Consider the following 15,115-nt stretch of genomic DNA (forward strand, 5'->3'; position numbering starts at 1 on the left):
GTTGAATTTTTAAATCGCATTTTTAATCCAACGTTTGGGTTTGTCCATGTTTGACCCAAAATCGGGTTAAAACAACTGTAAGGATCACCAGTGACAGTGTCCGGGATAACCATCAGAGGGCGCTCCAACCCCACACATCCACAAACTACATTTCCCATGATCCTTTGCCCATGACTAATCAGCCATCATCACATTCACCTCTTGTTTATTCACCCTATATAAGCTGCTTCTTTCTGTCGTTCCCTGCGAAGTCTTGTTAGTTGTGTACACTGCATCTCTGAGCGTTTTCCTCTGTTTTCCAAGGTCCTGGTTTTCCCGTTCCTGTCTCACCCTCTAGATTTGTTTATTTGAGTAATCCAGAATCGGCAAAGGGTCAAGCAAACAAACAAACACTCTCACTGATGATTGTTACAGCAGCCCAGCAAGTGTGTGATGTCAGACGCAGCCCTTCTCTAACGTTATTTCGGGATCAGTAATCGTGCGTTTCTAAGCGTATCCCATCATGCATCCCTGAAATCACGAGATGTCAATGAAAACCTTGCAATGTAAGTACATTAATTGCATTAATCACATATAATTTGCTAGTAAAACAGAAAGTGTTGCACGCAAAGATGAGTATGTGTGCAAAGTAATGAAATTCAAAAATGTGTAAATAAACACTTGTGTAATATGAGTGTGTCCCGCCGGCTGATCATACATACGTGTTACACACACATGTGGTCTTCGTCGAACACTTGGACCAGATACAGGAAACTCGTCATGCAAGTACACTAGTGGTCAAGTGCAGAGACTTGCGGTGTGTGTGTGTGTTAGGACAGGCCCGTTGTGTAAGCCTTCGTCTCATGCGTCACTGATCAGAAGAGAGGCTCTCGGGACTGTGAACGCCACATCTGTTTGATTTTCCCAGAAAAACCATTCCTTTCGTCACACTAACATCCGTTTACAGGCTTTCACAGACAACCTGGTCTCGTCACAAGCTGTTCACACACTGGCAATACAATATCTACAATACAAGAATGATTCTGCTTTTGATGATGAACTGGGAAGAGTCTCGGATTCGACAGCAGCTTCACTTCAGGATTTCTGCATGTGTCAGTGTTATCCTCATCAAAACCTATTAAAAACATTCCTGTTCTTTGAAATAAAGCTGAAATAAAAGAACATAAATATTAGTTGAAAAAGCTAAACTGAATGAACATTAGAAATGTTGCCTTGGCAATAAATAAAGCACTAAAATTATTCACTGGAAATAGAAACATAAAACTAACTAAAACTTCAAGTCCCCCTGTGGTGAAAATCCACCTTTAATGTTGTTTATGTGTCTATGTGGTGTTTTTAATCTGCTTTAAGACAAAGCATGTGTAAGTTCATAAGTCGACACCATTGCTGAGTATTTTCTCCTTAAAACTGCAGTGAACCAAAGACAGTCTCAAACACACGCTTTGAAATCGCTGGTGTTTCTGACGTCACAAACTACCTTGTAACCAATCAGATCAACGTGTGATCATCAACCAGTGGATCTCTGAGCTGAGTGAGTGAGTGGAGGCGGGGCTCATTTGCATATTCATAGAACCGCGCATACTAAATGAGGCGAGGGTGTTGAGTTACATTCAAGATGTTTTAAGACATGAGGAATTTCAGACATGAAATGTTTAATGTTTAAATATGTAATTGTGGTGATCAAAGATGAGTTTTAAAGGATAAAATGATTGACTACAGGGGGACTTTAAATAAAAATAAATGAATAATAGCTTTTTTTTTTTTTTATGACAAAAGCACAATGAAATGACTAAAAATGAAACTAAAATGAACATGAAAACAAAAAAACTTAAAATAAAAGCTGTAATAAAACTAACATAGCTCTGGTGTTTGTACAACTAAATGGATTTATGTAAAGGGACTTTTATTCTGTTCTGTTGTGGGAACAGCGAAAATGCTGGGTTATTTAAAAAAATACTTTTATTCACACTGTAAAATCCTACAGTTGTTAACACTTGCTAGTTAACTTTATTAATGTCTTAACTCAATGCTAATCTGTAGTTTTCACATACTCTGCCTTGTTTCCTCAGAAAACCCCAGTTAAGATGAACTGAAGGTTTCAGTGACATTTTATCAAGTGAGTTTTTGAGGACACTAATTTCCTCATTTTATCCTTCTCTAGTTGCATTCACTCATTTCCCAAAGTCCTCTTGAAAGTTGAAGCACAGCTGGAGAATGGGAGAACATGACATAAGCTGACTTCATAAACTAATGCGGATTCTCCTGAAATGTTTTTTACTCGCCATTATGCTGATCAGTGTCCCTCTGCCTGGGCTCTCGGAAACTTTGTTGATATTGTAATTCTCTTCCTATTGATGCAGCGACGCAACAATAAATCACAGTTATTTGATGATGTAATGTTATTTTAACAGTTTATTGCTAACACTTGTGTCATAAACACCTTGTGAAACTTTAAATTGGGTTGATATAATCCCTCTATATTTGTGACAATATCTTGCAATCGACCATGTTTGAGTCACACACACTTTAACAGTCAGCATGCAAAATGCAACAATGGGAACAAATACATTTTATGTAACAATAACAATTTTATTTGCTGTTTCTGTTGTGCTACTAATGACACAAGACAGCAAATAAAATTGTCAAATAAAAGCAAAGCAATTGCATAATGTATTCCTGCCGCAATGCACTCTGGGAGTCAGTAATTCCGTCTTTAGTTAGAGCTCTTGTGTGAGTGAACTATACTAGCGTTAATTAGTTAATGAGAGATTGTTAATGAGACAAGCTGTGTTATTATGAGGAATAACCTCAATATGAGGAACTTTATCTGAATGAAATACACACGCTCTGTTCATGAGGAAGCGGAGTTCAGGGACTGATTTATTTAAATGAGCTGTGGTGAAACCGCAGAAGTTCATCAGTAGTTTATGACGGGAACAGCTTGATCCGCCTGGTGTTTACGTGACCTAGAGAACACCGCAGAAATGGGTCAAGTTTAGAAGAAATCTTCTAAAAGAAATCAAGTTTTTCTGCAGGTGATTTCCACTTTCACATCCTCAATCGCTCCTTTTCCACAGATCTGCATTTACTTCCAACTCCTTTCATCTCAAATACTGAGTTGCACTTTGTTTGCACCCTGTACTTTATTTCAACCTTTATTGACTATTACGACTGTTTGTTTTTATGTTATGTTTTTATGTTCTTTGCACGATAATCATTATTCAGCTGTTAGATATTGCATTCCGTTTATCTTTTACTTATTAAAGTTTGTTCTGGAATCTGCTGGTCCATCATAATCTTCGTCTGATGGATCGCACTGCATCATCACCATATATTTATCATTCGCACACCGTGTTTTAATGCTGCACAGAGACACGTTAATGTTTAGACAGAAAACACAATATTAGTATGAAATTGATGCTTTAAATATAAAATCATGGACATAGAAATATACAATTATAAAAAAAATAAAAAAATAAAACTGAAATACAATTTTTTTTTTTGTATAATAATCTTACAGCTCATCAGAATTTTCCTGTAGTTGTATTTGCAAAGCTTCTTGAATTTGTTAGGCAGTTGCTAGGGTGATCTGGTTGGTTGCTAAGGAGGTGATTCTGCGTAAATAATGAGTTTTTTTGCTTATATTAGGTGATTTGTGAGTGATTTGCTAGAAAGTTTTTAACCCTTAAAAACACACCTTTCTGGACCTCACAAAACTGTCATAACTCAATATTTTTCAACTAAAACCATATTGCATCTGATCAGAAACCTCTCATTAATGAGTGAATGCACAAAATGTACAAAAATGCACAAAAAAGTTTTGAATGTTACCATGTTTTTACCATGCTATTACTTTATTTACCCCCTTTTTATTTATATAAAAAAAGAGAAATTCTTTGAAAATGTTAAAAGAAGTACAGTGAAAACCAGTGTGATGCAAGAAAATATGTATTTTTTATCAACACTTTCTGCTGAAGTATCATATCCATGAATAGAGGTTGGATTGTACTGTGCACATGCACTGTGCGTTCACGATTACCGTAATTACGAGATTTTAACTTGTAAAAAGTGTTCACGAGCTTGACTTGTACGCTGAGAAAGTTTTCGCCTGACCGCTGCAGATTAATTTAGTGTCGCCATAAAAACACATAATTGTTGTTATAACATAGAACAGCTCTGGCTAGAACGTCATGTTATCATCCTGAAATTACGGTAATTACGACATGGCGTGAACGCAGAAAAAGACAAACAGAAGTTATAATAAACAATACATTACTGTTTCACTACGGTTGATGCGCTGAGCAGGCATACTGGACTCTGACGTTGGGATTGTTGCGCTTCCCTTCCCAGTTTCCTAGTAGGAACTCTGACTTGTTGAAGGGCCGTTCCAGTTCCAACTCTTTCCCACCCACCATTCACGGAATTTTCCGGCTTTCCGTGTTTTCACTGTTATAAACATAAATACAATATGCATATACACACTTCAAGAAATCTGTCTTCTTCATTTACGGTAGCACTACTGCTTTTGCGTAAACAGTAAAGTACTGCAAATTCCCATATACAGTAAGTTACTGTAAATTTCATAAAAATACCCACAATGAAGTGCATATTACAGTAGTTAACCGTAAATAATATAAATGGTATTTTACTGGGCTTTTTTGCGGTAAGTAACTGTAAAATTACGGCAAAGTCTAACAGTGTAGGGGGCGCTATTATATGGAAGTTTGTTTCCACCACAGATTAAAAAATAAAAAAGGTTTACTTTTTATCTCAAAATTGTGTGATATAAATTAGCAATTGTGTTATAAAGTCAGAATTGTGAGATATAAAGTATTTGTTTCCTTAGAATTCCATTGTGTGTTATAAAGTCAGAATTGCTAGATATAAACATGCAATTCTGAAGAAAAGATGATTTTCTCAAGAAAAGATGTCAGAGTTGTGAGATGTAAACTCGCAAATTGTGAGGAAAAAAAGTCAGAATTGTGAGTTTATATCTCTCAATTGCAAGTTTATATCACGCAATTCTGACTTTATAACTCGCAATTGTGAGATAAAAAGTGGCAATCATCTTTTAAATGTTTTATTCTGTGGTGAAAAAAGCTTCTATTATGCATCTTTTGAAAGAGTAGAATCTCTGGATCAAAACGCAGGCGAAGAAGAAGCAGAGACAAGTGATATTATTTGTAAGCATGCATATGTAAAATAACATTAATCAGCATATAAATCAAAACTGCTAATGAAATGTTGACCCAGGACGAGCTGCTGTGAAGCTTTGATGGGACTCGATCGACTCTGAATCATCTGGATGTAGTCTTTGACAGAAACACCATTTCCTCAGCTTTTTGCTCAAAATGTTGCTTTTTTAATGACACTGACCAAGAATGCATTAAGCAAGAATTATTAAATTAAAGGCTCTGTTCATTTTCTTTTTATTAATATATTGCATGTTCAGATATTCATACAACAAAATATTCTGTGGGCCATGAAAGTTTTGTGGGACGGATCATGAATGCTGGTGCTGGATGGGAACCTTTTTCTAAAACGCTGGCAGGGAAAGAGTTCAAAGTTCTTACTGGGAACTAGGATTTTCCCATTTCCGAGTATAAAAGCACGTTTGCCTCCAAACCAGTCGTGAAAGGGTCCCTTCTGACGGAGTGAAGCGGTTTCTGGAACAAGTGTGCTTGATTTTGATTGTATATTAAATGTTTTATACAGAAGGAATCACACATGCAGTGCACACGTTATTAGTGGCGCAGAACTGACACACACACACACACATACACACACTCTGCTGCTCTTTGCGTGTTCAATGAAATTAATGGACTATATTTTTGTTTGATAATGTTTTTTATTGAATATTTTGTATTTAGTGGATTTTTTATACTAAATTATATTTACGCTGTATTTAAAACGTATTCACTTTTTGAGCGTAGACCTGAAAATGAAATCTCCAACTTAAACTGGTAAATCTTGAATGTTTTAGAGCAACAGATGTTTGATCTCTTTTCAAAGACGACACTTGGCGGATTATTGCTGAGGTGAAAAAAGTTTCAAAAAGTGAACTTGAAATGAAAAATGAAAAGGTAACAGAATTTAACGTAGGCCTACATCAATTTTTATATCATAAATGATTTTATATCATTTTGTATTAATATTTTCGAAATCCCGTTTTACTCTAAAACTGCATGAACATCAAAGCCATAAATCTGAACAAGTTGTGTGAACTTCCGTAGTGAATATACATGTTTCTAATATGCTATGAACTTTGAGAGTGCAATCTTTGTAAAATGATTTTTTAATAGTCAGAAATCAGGATTGCATGTACTTGGACATTCATTAGTGAATGAAGTGTGTGTGTGAACCCTAAATATGCAACATTGCATTAAAGCTTCAGTGCATCAGCTGATCTTTACAGCAAATCTGTTGAACTTTAACTGACCGACTTTAACCAGGAATCCAGCAGAAACCAGAGTCTTACTGTAGATCTGCGGAACAAAACCAGCCCAAAGACCAATGAAGTAAATACCTCAACTCTAAATATGCCTTTCCCATCATTAAAGATGGAGTTTATTTTATTCTAATTAATGCAGAAAGCACATCAACGAGTGAAACTACACTGAGAAGTCAGAAAAACAGATACAGAAATATACATTTATTTTGCAGTCACACATTCTGACACTTGAAAAGCACAGTACAGTAGTTATCATAAACACTGTGTTCACTGGTAAAGTCTTATACTGTCAGACTGACACTGAGGGCGGAGGCATTAACCCTTTACTTATGACTATTTGCAAATAAATTGGTTTGAAAAAAATATTTGGTAATGCTTTCTATGAAGCCCATGCTTATAATGAATTAGAGCCCCATTTAGTGTTACTATTCTATAAATATATTTATAAAGACTCATTAAGACCTGTTCTGCATTATAAGAACAGTTATAGTTACATTTGTTATTTTTATAATTACTTATAAGTCATGCATTTGCTTTTTCAATGTAATCCATACACTGATTTATAAATGATCAAATATGAAATAGTTCCAGAGAAACTTGTTTGATGTACAAATTAGTTATCAATTATTTCTTTAATGTCTTAAATGCAGTATAGCTCTTAATAAATGTATTTATAAATAAGTATAAATGGAGCTATAATTCATTGTAAGCATGGGCTTCATCGAAAGTGTTACCAAATATGTCAGTTCAGTCAAATATAATTGATGTCAAACCTTTAAAAGAATGTTTTTGTAGCGTGGGAGAAAGTGCTTGAGAGCGGACACTGAAACAGGTCAAACCCTAACCTGAGCTCGACTGGAAACGGTGTGGGCGTCTGTGACCCCGTCTCTGGAGAACCGTTTCACACGCGTGTCAGGATCGCACTCTGGAGTGGAGTCTATGAATGATTGAAGTGAAGTTGCTTCAGACAGCACCTTCTTCATGAGACGTGATAAACGCTCTGCACAATCTGACCCACTGCCCTTTAACTGTGTGTAACTGATCCAACACTCACACCATAATCAATGAGACCAGCACTCAGATCCAGCATGGACTAACTCAAACATGCGTGAACACACGTGCACAAGGTCTGGAATAATAATGATTATTAATGTTTCTGAAAGAGTCTCTTCTGCTCACCAAGGCTGCATTTAATGGATCGAAAATGCATATTATTGTGAAATATTATTGCATTTTAAAACAGCTGTTTTCTATGGAAGCGACTTTTTCTCGCAATTCTGACTTTATAACACAATTATCTCATAATTGCGAGTTTATATCAAGCAATTCTGAAAAAAACGATGTCAGAATTGCGAGATGTAAACTCAAAATTGTGAGATAAAAAGTTGCAATTATCTTTTAAAATGTTTTATTCTGTGGCGGAAACAAGCTTCCATAGTTTTCTATGTGAATATAATAAAGTGTGATTTATTCCTGTGATCAAAGCTGAATTTTCAGCATCATTACTCCAGTCTTAAGTGTCACATGATCCTTCACAAATACTGTACATCTGATTTATTCTACACACATGGATCATATTGTTATAACCCATCAATGCACAATTATGTGATTAGTTGCCTTTTATTATTTGCATTCATTGTTTTTCTGTGACCGTGGATTAAAGATCTGCTTCTGTTCACAGAGTTCTTCTGAAGGACCGTCGTCATACAGTCACCTGTGTTATAATGGCCTACTTTTCTTTAATGTAACCGTTCCAGTGAAACAAATCACCATGGCAACATCCGTACAGCGGTTACAGGGTTTCCTCACCGCTTTAAAGAGGAAATTACTGTAGGCTTATTGACGTGAAAGCGAAATTTACTTGGAAACTTCTCACCCACAGCAGGAACTTTTGATCGGTTATTTTATAAAGTAGGTCGATCTACAAAATACCCTATAATGTGGTCATTGATCGGCCATTAACTTGGAAAGTCCACATTGATTATCTTTGTTCAAAATTCCAGCAACGATTGTATTTTTTAAGAAGATTTAGGCTGTTTGGTGTAAATCAGAGAACTATGCAATTGTTTTATTATGCCGTTTTAGGTAGTCTTTTAAATTATGGTATGCAAACTTGGTATGGCAATCTTTCGGTCCAATTAAAATCACAGCTTGCGCGTCTTGTGAAAACTGCAATGAAAGTTGTGGGTGTGAGAGAGTTCTCATTACTTCAATCAATTTACGAATCGTTGATTTTTAAAAATACACAGACAATAGTGAGCGATTCAAGCCATGTTTTATTTCCAATGTGTCAGCTTCTGCCATCAGGGAGACGGTATATACTCTTACTGTGTAAGAGTAACCGTTACAAAAAATCTTTTTTATGTTAAATAGCAAGATGTAGTAATGTAGTCGTGTTTTTAAAAAAAAAAAATGTATTCCTTTCTTTTTGGTTTGTGTGTGTATGTATATGTTGTGTACTAATGCAGCTTTGAGTCCAAGACACATTTCCTGAAAAAGGACAATAAAGTATACTAACTAACTAACTAGGTCAGTGCATTAAAGCCTTCACCCCACACTGCCTCAGTCACGGCAGGCTCTTCACTTCACGCACTGCATCACTGAAAGACATTCACATCAGATTGCACAAGCGTTGCATAATTGTTCCCAAATCGTGCAGCAGTTCAAACTTCTCAGCTTTTGAATCTTGACATTTGAAGATGTAAAATGAATAAGCAAATGCAAGTTTCAGAGCTTAAAATATGGAAGTCCATTTCTGCCACATAAGGGGAAAAAAAAACATTACTTGATTATGACATAAAAAGATGAAATTATGAAATACTAAGTCATAATTATGACATGAAAAGTCGAAATTATGACATACTAAGTCATAACTATGAGACTAAAAAGTGATTATGACAAAAGAAATTATAACGAAAAAAGAAATTATGACAAAAAGTCAAAATAACAACTTATAATTTCGATATATAACTATGCCTTGGTTACGATTTATCAAAGCATGATTTTCTTTTCTTATGTGGCAGATATGGACTTTCTTATATATTATTATACATTTTAATTTGTCATTATAAAAAAAGCATTTATTTAATCGAGCTTTTGGTTAAATAAATGCATTTTATTTGCATAAGACTGCATCTGCGAATAGTAATACGCCATCACATCATAAGCCCATTTGTGTCTCTGTGCAGACTTGAGTGTGTGTGTGTGTGTGTGTGTGTGTGTGTGTGTGTGTGTGTGTGTATAGAGTATATAGAGTGAGTGTGTGTGTGTGTGTATATAGAGTATATAGAGTGTGTGTGTGTAGAGTATATAGAGTGTGTGTGTAGAGTATATAGAGTGTGTGTGTGTATAGAGTATATAGAGTGTGTGTGTGTATAGAGTATATAGAGTGTGTGTGTGTATAGAGTATATAGAGTGTGTGTGTGTGTGTGTGTGTGTGTGTGTGTGTGTGTGTGTGTGTGTGTGTGTGTGTGTGTGTGTGTGTGTATAGAGTATATAGAGTGAGTGTGAGTGAGTATATAGAGTATATAGAGTGTGTGTGTTTATAGAGTATATAGAGTGTGTGAGTATATAGAGTATATAGAGTGTGTGTGTGTGTGTGTGTGTGTGTGTGTAGAGTATATAGAGTGTGTGTGTTTATAGAGTATATAGAGTGTGTGTGTTTATAGAGTATATAGAGTGTGTGTGTGTATATAGAGTATATAGAGTGTGTGTGTTTATAGAGTATATAGAGTGTGTGTGTTTATAGAGTATATAGAGTGTGTGTGTGTGTGTATAGAGTATATAGAGTGTGTGTGTTTATAGAGTATATAGAGTGTGTGTGTGTGTGTGTGTGTGTGTGTGTGTGTGTGTGTGTGTGTGTGTGTGTGTGTGTGTGTGTGTGTGTGTGTGTGTGTGTGTGTGTGTGTGTGTGTGTGTGTGTGTGTGATGTTTTTTTTTAAATCATCATCATGGTTTAATGTACATGAACTTCTGGTTCCACAGGAAACCATATGAAGGCAGTTTGACAAACCGCCACTGAGTTTCTCAGTTCCCCCCACAGGAGCTTTACTCCTCACGACTTATTCAAGCCTTCAAGCCCTGTGTTTCTGGAACAAACCAGTAAATCTCTGGGTGCAAACAACAACTGCATTATCCTGCTTTCTCCTGGTGTTGTGAGGAATTATAGAGTTTCTGACACAGAAAAGAACGGGAGAAAGTTCAGAAGCTGTTGAGACGTTTACATTGAAACATTTTAGATTCTGATAAAGTGAAGAAACTGTAAGAATGTAGCGTTGAAGAATAGAGCGGACTGAGAAGGGAATGTTTGTTAGAGATTTGGTGTTTTCTGTGTTGTGGGACTGAACTGAGGATGAAGGTCACAGTTCTGAGGAACATCACACACACACACACACACACTCCTGACGCTTATCTTTATGTTGTGGAAACTTTTTTCTCTCGTTTTGTTGTGAATACTGTCAAACTACAGCAGAAGTGAACAAGTGTTTCTGATGGCCCACACTGTAATTAGCAAATGTGAGTCATATTTCATAATTACTTGGAAATGACAATCTGACTTTATTCCAACCTTTGCATCTCAATCTACTCTTAATATCTTGGGCTTGACTGAGATTTGTGGGGGTGCAGGGCTTCTCATCTCTAACGATTGGAAATACTCAACTCTCTCTTCTCTATGCAATAACACTGCAAAAAAAAAAATGCTTTTCTTACTTAGTATTTTTGTCTTGTTTCCAGTCCAAATATAAAAAAAAAATCTTAAATCAAGATGCATTTACTAAAGTAGTAAAATGCCATTAGATATTATGTCTTGTTTTCTGGGGAAATAAATCAAAATTAAGTGAGTTTTTTTTTTTTTTTTTTGCTTAAAACAAGCAAAATTATAAGAAAGTAAGAAAAATAATCTTGTTTCTGTTTGAATTAAGATTATTTTTCAGAATTTTTAGATATTTGGACTGGAAACCAGACAAAAATACTAAGTAAGAAAAGCATTTTTTGCAGTGAACTCGTTTGAATATCATGCTATTACACTTAAGGCCAATTTATACTTCTGCGTCGAGTGTACGCCGTAGTGTACGTCGTAGGCTATGCGTATGCTAGCTACGCCGTACCTACTGCGCACACCCGACGCAGAAGTATAAATTGGCCTTTACAACTCCCATTGAGATCCATATTGTAGGTCAGCTGGGAAGCTTTGTAGAGGAGCTGGATGTGCTGCTGTCCTCTTTCCCTGAGGACGGCTCCCCACTTCTAGTCTTTGGGGATTTCAACATTCATCTCGAGAAGCCGAACAGACTTCATCTCTCTCCTAGCCTCGTTCGATCTCAAACGGCTCATCACCACAGGTACTCACAAATCAGGCAACCGACTGGACCTGGTTTACACACGCAACTGCATCACAGACAATACTTTATATTTCAGATCATTTCCTCATTACTTTCAATCTACAACTCTCTCCCCGTGCTCCACCGACCCCCCCACCAGTCACTTTCAGACGAAACCTGCACCCACTTTCTCCCATCTCTCCTCTGCCGTGTCATCTTCTCCTCCCTCACCCTCACAATTCTCTTCTCTGGATGTGAATACCACAACGGATACCTTATGCTCCATCTTAACTAGCTTCTCTAGACAATATGTGCTGTGATGGATTTTAATTAATCAACTTTAATTAATCAACTAACATTTTCTTGCAGGAACGACATTCATATACTTTTAAATGTTTCCAAAGTCTTTGGGGAAAACTTGTGACTTTGAGTGTGTGTGTGTGTGTGTATAAATAACATTAGGGAAGTGAAACTAGACAGATTACTAGTTCTCAAAAAAACCTTGAGATAAGTAATCACAAAATCAGAGTTAGCTTGTGCCAGTGACAGAGGGAAAATGTTGGGGCTTTGGAACCAATTGAACCAATCATATTGAAGGTGACATGTTAGTCTTATTTGTTTTCTCGATTCTATAAAAACTGTTGTATCCGTGTTTTCTGATGGGATTCTCAATGGAATTTGTCTGAGATCCTCCGGCCTTTGCTTCTTGGGAGAGATTTCTCTGAGAACTGCTCGAGAAACTCTCCCGGCCGTGATTAAAGCATTTAAAGGACAATTGCCAGACAGTTTGTCTGTCATTTATGCTGCGCAGCAAGAAAACTATAGTTAGTAAGGGAAACAAGTTAGACAAGGCGGCTTATTGAGTGGGGATGTCGATTTGTAGTCGAGACCCAGAATAGTTAGGTTTAGGGAAAAATCTACGACAGTGCCCTCTCTCCTCCAGGCCTGCACGCGCTGGTCTCTCTAATCCCTGGTTATCCGAGGTTCTTCGTGTACACCGGACCGAACTCAGGGCGGCGGAGAGGAAATGGCGCAAATCAAAAGACACATCTGACCTGAGTATCAATCTCTGCTCTCTTCCTTTTCTGTGGATGTTCATGCCGCGAAATCTTCATATTTCCACAACAAGATCAACAGCTCCTCCAACACACGATCACTCTTCAAGACAATCAACTCTCTCCTCTGTCCACCTCCACCCAACTCCTCTTTAACGGCTGATGAGTTTTCTAACGTCTTCACCAACAAAACAGCATCTATCAGCAGTCAGTTCTCAGCGCCACACACACAGGAACCCAGACCGACCTCTCCCACAGCCAATAACCCTCTCTCCTCCTCCTCTCCACCAACCGAGGAAGAGGTATCTAAACTTCTCCTCTCCAGTCATCCTCCCTCCTGTCCTCTAGACCCCATCTCTCCCACACTTCTCCCAGCACTCACACACATCCCTCCATACTGGCATTTCCCTACTGCATTCCAGCAGACTCGGGTAACTCCACTGCTGAAACCAACACTAAACACATCACTTATAGAGAATTACAGACCTGTCTCTCTCCTACCATTCATTGCGAAAACACTTGAACGAGTTGTTTTCAACCAAGTAACATCCTTCTTGTCTCTGAACAACCAGCTGGACGTCAACCAATCCGGCTTCAAGAAAGGGCATTCGACCGAGACTGCATCACTGTCGGTCACAGAAGCCCTACGGATCGCAAAAGCTGCTTCTAAATCCTCAGTTCTCTTTCTCCTGGATCTGCTGCCTTCGACACTGTGAATCATCAGATCCTTCTGTCCACCCTCTCATCTCTGGGCATCACAGGGACTCCTCTCCACTGGTTTGAGTCCTATCTCACAGGTAGATCCTTCGCATGGAGAGGCGAGATATCCAAAGCACATCCACAGGGGTTCCTCAGGGCTCAGTGCTGGGACCCCTCCTCTTCTCCATCTACACCACATCACTGGGACCCATCATACAGGCACATGGTTTCTCCCACCACTGCTATGCTGATGACACACAGCTCTTCCTCTCATTTCAACCAGATGATCAGTAGCTCCACGGATCTCAAGCTGTCTGGCGGACATCTCGGCATGGATGAAGGAACATCACCTGCAGCTCAACCTGGCAAAGACGGAGCTTCTCGTCCTCCCTGCCAATCCGTCTCTACAGCACGACTTCACTATCCAGCTAGATTCATCATCAATCACCCCATCAAGGTCGGTCAGAAATCTTGGAGTAATATTGGATGATCAGCTGACCTTCACAGACCACATTACAAAGACAGCTCGATCATGCAGGTTTGCAGTGCACAACATCAGGAAGATCAGGCCTTTCCTAACGGAGCATGCAACACAACTTCTCATCCAGGCCCTGGTCATCTCTAGGCTTGACTACTGCAATGCTCTTCTGGCTGGACTTCCATCATGTGCAACTAAACCTCTACAAATGATCCAGAACGCTGCAGCTCGTCTTGTCTTCAACAAGCTCAAGAGGGCCCACGTCACTCCTCTGTTCATCTCTCTGCACTGGCTACCTCTCGCTGCTCGCATCAAGTTCAAGGCATTGACGCTTGCTTACAGATCTATCACAGGCTCAGCTCCCTCCTACTTCCACTCGCTCCTACGAGTCTAAATCCCTACCAGAAGCCTACGATCGGTCAACGAGCGAAATCTCGTGAGAGCCACAACATCACTCTCCAGAACATTCTCATTCACGGTTCCATGCTGGAGGAATGCTCTCCCACCCTCATCCGGAACGCAGAATCCTATGGGGTTCCATTTGTGCCGAAATTATGTCGACATGCTATCTGTCTATGCTGTGTGTCGTCTTCCATGTCTATGTGTCTGTTCACTGTCTATGTGATTGCCCACATGACTCAACTTTTGTCTTTGTCCACTCAACTTACTCCTGTCATCTGTCCTTGTCGTTTGACTGTGTCGTCTTGCGTGTCAATGCTGCATGTGTCATGACTATGTGTTTTTTTCATTCTGTCGTTGCTATGCGTCGTTTCCCTCTGTCGTTACTATGTGTCGTCTTCCATGTCTATGCTATGCGTCGTTACTATGCGTTGTTTCCTTCTGTCGTTGCTATGTGTCGTCTTCCATGTCTATGCTATGCGTCGTTACTATGCGTTGTTTCCTTCTGTCGTTGCTATGTGTCGTTGCTATGCGTCGTTTCCCTCTGTCGTTACTATGTGTCGTCTTCCATGTCTATGCTATGCGCCGTTACTATGCGTTGTTTCCTTCTGTCGTCTACTCAACTTTTGTCTTTGTCAACTCAACTTACTCCTGTCATCTGTCCTTGTCGTTTGACTGTGTCGTCTTGCTGTGTGTAATTTATGTAAACGAA

This window comes from Rutilus rutilus, assembly GCF_951802725.1.
Source record: "Rutilus rutilus genome assembly, chromosome: 17".
Lineage (NCBI taxonomy): Eukaryota > Metazoa > Chordata > Actinopteri > Cypriniformes > Leuciscidae > Rutilus > Rutilus rutilus.